Source organism: Megalobrama amblycephala, linkage group LG9, assembly GCF_018812025.1.
Source record: "Megalobrama amblycephala isolate DHTTF-2021 linkage group LG9, ASM1881202v1, whole genome shotgun sequence".
Classification (NCBI taxonomy): Eukaryota; Metazoa; Chordata; class Actinopteri; order Cypriniformes; family Xenocyprididae; genus Megalobrama; species Megalobrama amblycephala.
This window is the reverse complement of record NC_063052.1, coordinates 22,713,240-22,719,998: the sequence shown is the minus strand read 5'-3', so window position 1 is coordinate 22,719,998 and position 6,759 is coordinate 22,713,240. Positions and strand designations below refer to the sequence as shown.

Sequence of the window (6,759 nt, the reverse complement as noted above, 5' to 3'; positions counted from 1 at the left end):
TACATTAAATTATATTATATTAAGTCTCCAGAATTATTAACCAATAAAAATAAACCAAATCTATGCTTGAAAAGCGTGAGTTTTCACAATTCCTTATGACTCCTATCTGCATAATTTTCAACTTCGGGGGGAATCCAAGATGGCGGAGTGAGCGGTCGCATGCAGGCTCTGATAAAATTAGTTTAATAATGTCCTAAAATTGATACCTTTGGCAAAGAAACTACCAGAAGTGTGGGAATTGCATCCATCATTATCTGAACTTTGGTTTTAGTGTACTACCTATAAAGAGTCCCTCCATTCCTTTAAATTTAAACAAGATGGCTAATCAAGCCGATACCAGACAAGCCGACCAATATAACATGAGTGCTCTCATAGTGGCATGTGACGAAGAAGTAGTTAAAGCGATGATGGAAGAAACTGCCAAAGTAAGACATGAACACACACCAGTGCCCAGTCCGAACCCCAAGAAAGTAAGAATAAAGGAGAAAGTCAAAAGTAAACAAGCTGATGAAATCACAAGTGAAGTGATTTTTGACACAATTCGAACTCTAATTAAGAGATTTGACGAGCAGGATCAGAAACTGAAAATTATCAAAAAAAGAATGGAGGAAATGCACACGCAGTTAAAGAGAACAAAGAAGAATGAAAGAGGAAATAATGGACTTGAGGAAGGAGAACGTCTCACTAAAACAATAGTGTTTGGAGCAAGCCAGGGTGCGGTAAAGTTGGTTTTATGTTGGACATTCGTTAGCCAAGCAAATTAAGGGACTGTCTCAAAAGTACACACACACATTCCAAGATGTGAAACCATGTAAAGCATATTTATAAAATGTAAAGATCGGAATTAAGTGGGAAACCTTATTTTGGCGGAACACATCATTTTAAGCTGTGAATGGGTTAATTGCTATGAACTACTACATTGTTATTACATTGTACTGTAGCGGTTGTACAATTATTAATCAATTTATGGGTGGAATATGAATATAATAATTCATAAAGCTTTATGAATAATTATTATGCACATATCGACCCAAGGGGGAATTAACCATATATAGTGAATTAATTATAACGAATTATAATCAATTATATATATGATTAGTTCTGGTTTAATAATTATTTAGAGAAACTGTTCGTTTGTCCAGCAAACTAAGCTCCTCATAGAATATTATCAAAGGAAGGTTTTTCTATGGCCACGAGAAGGACCTCCCATTCTAGCATCCAAACGTAAAGCAAGGATATAGGATCGAAACGTTAAAGTGACCTGGCTTCTGTTGAACGAGTGAGAGAACAAAAAGCATGGATATAATGTATTTAATATATGAAAACTACTAATACAGAGGTTATACGGCTATACATTAAGATATACACATATATACAAGAGTGAAGGTAGTAAAGGCTAACAGTAGCAAGTAGCAAAACCTAACAGTCCTTGAGAGCCAGCACAGAAATCAGTTTCATTATCTAAGATTCAGAAACAGTACTTGCGTCAGGTTGCTTGCTGGTTTCAGTTCAGTGCTGCTGCAGTTCATTGGCTTCTTCTGTTTCCGCGGGAGGGTTTGAACTAAGGCCGTGATAGTTTGTTTCGCCAAAGAGATGGTGGTCCCGATAGATAAGCGCGATGGAAGCGCGTCGCCGTGACGTCCGGGAGAGACGTGCATGAGTGGGCGATGGATGATTCAGGGCAGTCGGGAGAACACACAGAAGAATCCTGGTGCTCCTCTTTTATGACAGATAAGCCGACACACCTCCTTGAGGTGGAATAGCCAATGACATTGATGCAAAGTTGGCGGGCAAGCTCTTTCTTTGTCTTGTCTCCTAGCTGAATTTATGACTATCAGATCAGATTTCGAGATGGAGCACGTTCTTCACAGTATCATTAAACACATAGAAAAATGCATTTGTCAGCTATGTGAAATATCTCAGTGAATGAGCAGTAGCCAGAGCTTTAAAACGAGATCAAACTCGATAGATCAGAAAGGCATATAAAAGAAGTTATGGTTTACAGACAAAATTCCATCATTACAACTAAAACTAACTCAACTACATTTATTTAATCTAAGTCTAAACATTAGGAAACATGACAGGAAACAGACCGGCCGGAGCCGAGGCGAGATTTTACGACACAGTCCAGCATGCTAAAAGCGTTCTGAACATTCCAAAGTTTATTGATTATCCTGATACGTGTGCATATGCTACAGTACTCTAACATTTTATTTTACCTGATAGAAACAGGTGTTGTCAAGACAAGTGTAATATATTCACTAACACTTGCAACACCTGTTGGATATTGGAAATTTAATTTTGTCAGTTTTTTATGAATTTTTGAAATACACAAATCTGTATAACTTCCTGGTCATGTGACCCGATGATGTCACACCAGTTGTGATATGTTCACAAACACCTGCCGCACAGCATACACCAGTTGGATTTTGGAATGTCATTTTGTCATTCTTTTATGAATTATTTTTATGAAATACACAAATATATATATATGTCATCAATCATCAATACAGCACAATATATATATATATATATATATATATATATATATATATATATATATATATATATATACACACACACACACACACACACACACACACACATATATATATATATATATATATATATATATATATATATAGTTGTAGTGTATACTGTATATAGTACACATATATTACACATATATTACAATATTGTATATATAGATTCCTGACCCAATGACTTCACACAACTTTAAATAGGCTTTGTTCACACATTTTTTACTACACACACTTATCTTACACAGTTTGCTTGCTTACCATGCATTGTATGACTGTATTGATGATTTTTTCCCCCATATATTCAACATTATTTCAATTTCTGTTATGTGACCTGATGATGTTACAACCCCTGTAATATACAGTAGTCAACATTTGAAGTGGATCAGAACATTTCATCAAAGTTGTCCTAACTTTTTTGATTGACTTCAAATGTTGACTAATGTATTCATGCATATTTCTCACCAATAACTTTTATTTTCTTTTTAGGCTTTGACAAGGCATTTGATACAGTGGAACATAGCTTGAGGTTTTGCTGTCTTCTTTGTTAATTTATTTTCTAATATCTAAATATAATATTTCTAAAGATTTAATTTATATTAACAAGATATATTTTGTAATAACAAGTCATTATTCTTCCAGCACTGCTTGTTGCAAATTTTGGTTCTGCAATTACATTTCAAATTCATAATTGTAAATAGTTCTCTTTGTTTAAATTGGAAAAATATTGTTTGGATTATCTTACATTAATTTGTACATTTTACAATTTGGCATATTTTACCATAAAATGTATGTTGTGTTTGCTGAGATATGGTATTTTTATGTAGAGAAGACTTTGAATTAACATTCACATTTGCATGTGATTTGATGCTGTCGTCTTTGATGTATATACATTTAAATATTTGTAATACCCCAACCAGATTTTTACCAATATGCTACAATGTTATTGGTAAATATTAAACATTTCTACAGCTGTCATTAAACTACTATACAATTTAGAACTTACATGGGGTGGTAGAAAAGGACCATGTCATTTCATTAAGGCCAATTTACAATAAATGCACTTCCATCAGGTGATGTTTACCCTCTTTCCCTCACTATTGGCCACTATCCTTTGTTCAAGTCATCTGATTGGCTGTTAGGCTATATGTTTTAAAAATGGACGACTGTTCACTTTTCCACCTTTAATACCTGTAATGCAGGCCATAATCAAGACTGCTTTTTAAAATACACATTCCCAGCATTTCCGCTTGACATGAGCACTTTTAAAATAAGGGATTTGTGCTGGTTATCTAACAAGATGCTAAACTGATGCAGACCCAATGCACACTTGCTGATGCTGACTGATAGTTTTGGTCCTAAATATTAGTCTGTACTAGGTTTATGTCAGGTAACGTAAAAACAAGCGGAATACACTTGTTTTTGCCCCCTGTGTGCTTTATTAACATATTTAATCACACGAATACATTGGAGAGCCTAATGTGTTCAGATCGGGGGGACAGATGCACTGATCCCGAACCACGGCGGCAGCCTCAAAAACAGCCACAGCCGTGATGTAATTTTGTGGGCAATACAGGAAGATATTTTTAAGTACTAACATTATACAACCTTATGTTATTGATATGCCAATTTTGTAATTTTGTGATTGGAATCTTCTACTGCTACTTAGAAATGTATAAAAGGACTACATAGAAGTCCGGACCATTACAAACAAAGTTGACTATAAAAATATCAATGATATCAGTGATGAACAATGGCAAGATCTAAAAGAGGTAAGGGTGCATTGAGAAAAGACTTGTGGGAAGCTGCTGGAGGAACAGAGGTGATAAAAAATATTTTTATAGCTGAAAATATTGTAAATAAAGACACTACTCAGAAATCACCTATCTGGAACACACTATCCAACCAAATATTCGGAAAAGATACACAAAAAACAGGCAATGGCTTTTTATTATATGGACATATAACAGGAGAAATATAAGAACTATGTTACAACCAATGTGTTTAAAGAAACAGGAAAATGAAACCAAAAGTATGCGGACAGAGAATTTGGAAAAAGATGAAACAGAAATGGATAGAGAGGAGTCTGAGGAGATCAATGACTGGGGACAGACAGACACTGAGTGTGACAACTTTGAGGTGATAGAGGTTCCTCCAACAATTGACAACCACAGTAACTCAATCCATGAACTAAAAAAGAATCCAGAAAAAAAGACAGAATCAAAAACAGGGGACCAAACTTATAGACATGTGCCACAAACACCAACTAAATTTAAAGTTTTTCTTCATTCAAAGGTATGGAACAAAATTTGCCCTTTGAAATGTTCCAATAAACTAAGAAAACCATGGACCCACTACTTGTACAATCAGTTCAAGAAAAAAATCCTTGTTGTCCCCTCCGCTTTACATACCAGCATGTCCGAGCAATAGGAAGCCGGAAGCGTATGTGTGTGTACTTAAAAATATGTGCAAAATGTACATTTTCAACATGCCGTGCAAGGTATTCCTTCACCATGAAGACCAAACCAGCCAAACATCAAACAGTTATTCCTTTAACTGTGTGCCGGACTGGAAACATCTTACACCTAAAAAAAGAACAACAGTTCAGACATGCCAGTAATGTCAGAAGGGGAAACATAGCAAAAACTGTCCTTCAAGGTGTAAGTACAGAATATTATAAAAGGCTGCAAAACACACCCATTCAGGAACTTCTTGCTGGTAACATCACTCACAGCCTAAACAGAAACATTTTGAAAGTCATTTCCCATGAAATCAAGAAAGCCATGCAGGAATTGACAACATGACAACATTCTTCTGGAGACTCAGCTCACACAATGCATAATCCGACAATGTGACACTGCCTCTTATTTGACTCCTGGGTATGTACAACATTTCCAGGTGGATCCTTTTGGGGCTCACCTGTACACAGAAACAGGAATAGGCATACTGGTGAATAATCTGAGAGACAGATCCCCTGTCACTCTTTACCTAGATGCCATTGGGAGTGTGATTTCCAAAATTCCACATCAAACAAAACCCATCCTATACTACGCTCTTACCTTGCCAGGTAAAGGAAGAGATGCACCTCCACTTCCAGTATGCGAGATGATATCAAGCGAGCATTCCATTCCTCCTATAACTTTCTGGCTAATGCAGTTTCTCCTCAAACTGTCAAAATACACCAATCAACAAATTCACCAGGTGGAGACCGATTACAGCTGGGCTCTTATGCAGGGAGTTATTTTGGCATTTAATAAAGAAATTTAATAGGGTGTATGCCATCTGCCAAAAACAAAAAACCTGGGCAGATATAAAATCGGCAACAGCTCATATCATTAAAGCTGTGTCTTCAGCTTTTCAAAGGAAGACAGACGATAAAGGGCTGCAAAAGATGGCAACATATGTATTTGCCAGGATAAAAAACACTGTTAATCTGGATGATGCCCTTGCCATTTTCAGACCATTCTGCATTGTTTTCCTCGCAAGACATGTCAGTAAAAATGTCACAGAGAGTCTTGAATTCTTGGATGGCCTCATTACAAAAGAAGATGCTATTCTTCAAGACCGAACAGAAGATGACTCAGAAAAGTGGGAGATGGATGAAAATTTATCAAAAACAATTGTTGGTGGTTCTCCATTTTCCAAACTTTTCAAGAAGATCTATGATGATGTCATGGTTGTCTTGGAAAATGAAGAACATCATCAGAGTGTTGAAAATCCTTATTATTGTCCAGATGTAATCAAGTTCCTTCTGGACAATTACCTGGGGATCTATCCACTTTGGAGCGGGGTTCTATTCGGAGATCTAAAAAGACATGCATGTGACGTGACAGAGTCACTACTTCCTTCTGCAGAAAACTCCAAAACCAGAGACACAAACTGTCATGTTGAAAAATGGTTTGGCATTGTGAAAACATGCATTCTTCAAAAAAAAAAACATGTGTTCAGACAATGCACATTTCATTTAGACAATGCATACATCTTTGCAGGGACGTTACAGGGAACACATAATGAGGAACAATCTTCCGGAAGATCTTCTCATTAGACCTCATAAGCCGTCAGGTCATGTGGCTTTTGCAGAAGAGAGGTGGGGAAAACAGCCAACAAAAAAAACATAAAAGTGCTGGTAAATCACACTTTTACAGAGCTCCAACGCAAATGCCAAGGGGTGCAAAGAACAGCACAAACCACCTTTAGTGTCCCTGATGTTCCTGGTGTT

General features: G+C 36.4%; 1 long non-coding RNA gene across 1 annotated transcript; it reads right to left on the bottom strand.

Moving 5' to 3' along the window:
- Positions 1-4,549: 4,549 nt before the first annotated feature.
- On the bottom strand, positions 4,550-6,404 carry LOC125275346. The gene is made up of 3 exons (XR_007186431.1): positions 5,600-6,404; positions 5,238-5,275; positions 4,550-5,125 (listed from the first exon to the last, which is right to left on the bottom strand). It is a non-coding gene; the product is annotated as an uncharacterized LOC125275346 (long non-coding RNA).
- Positions 6,405-6,759: the final 355 nt, after the last annotated feature.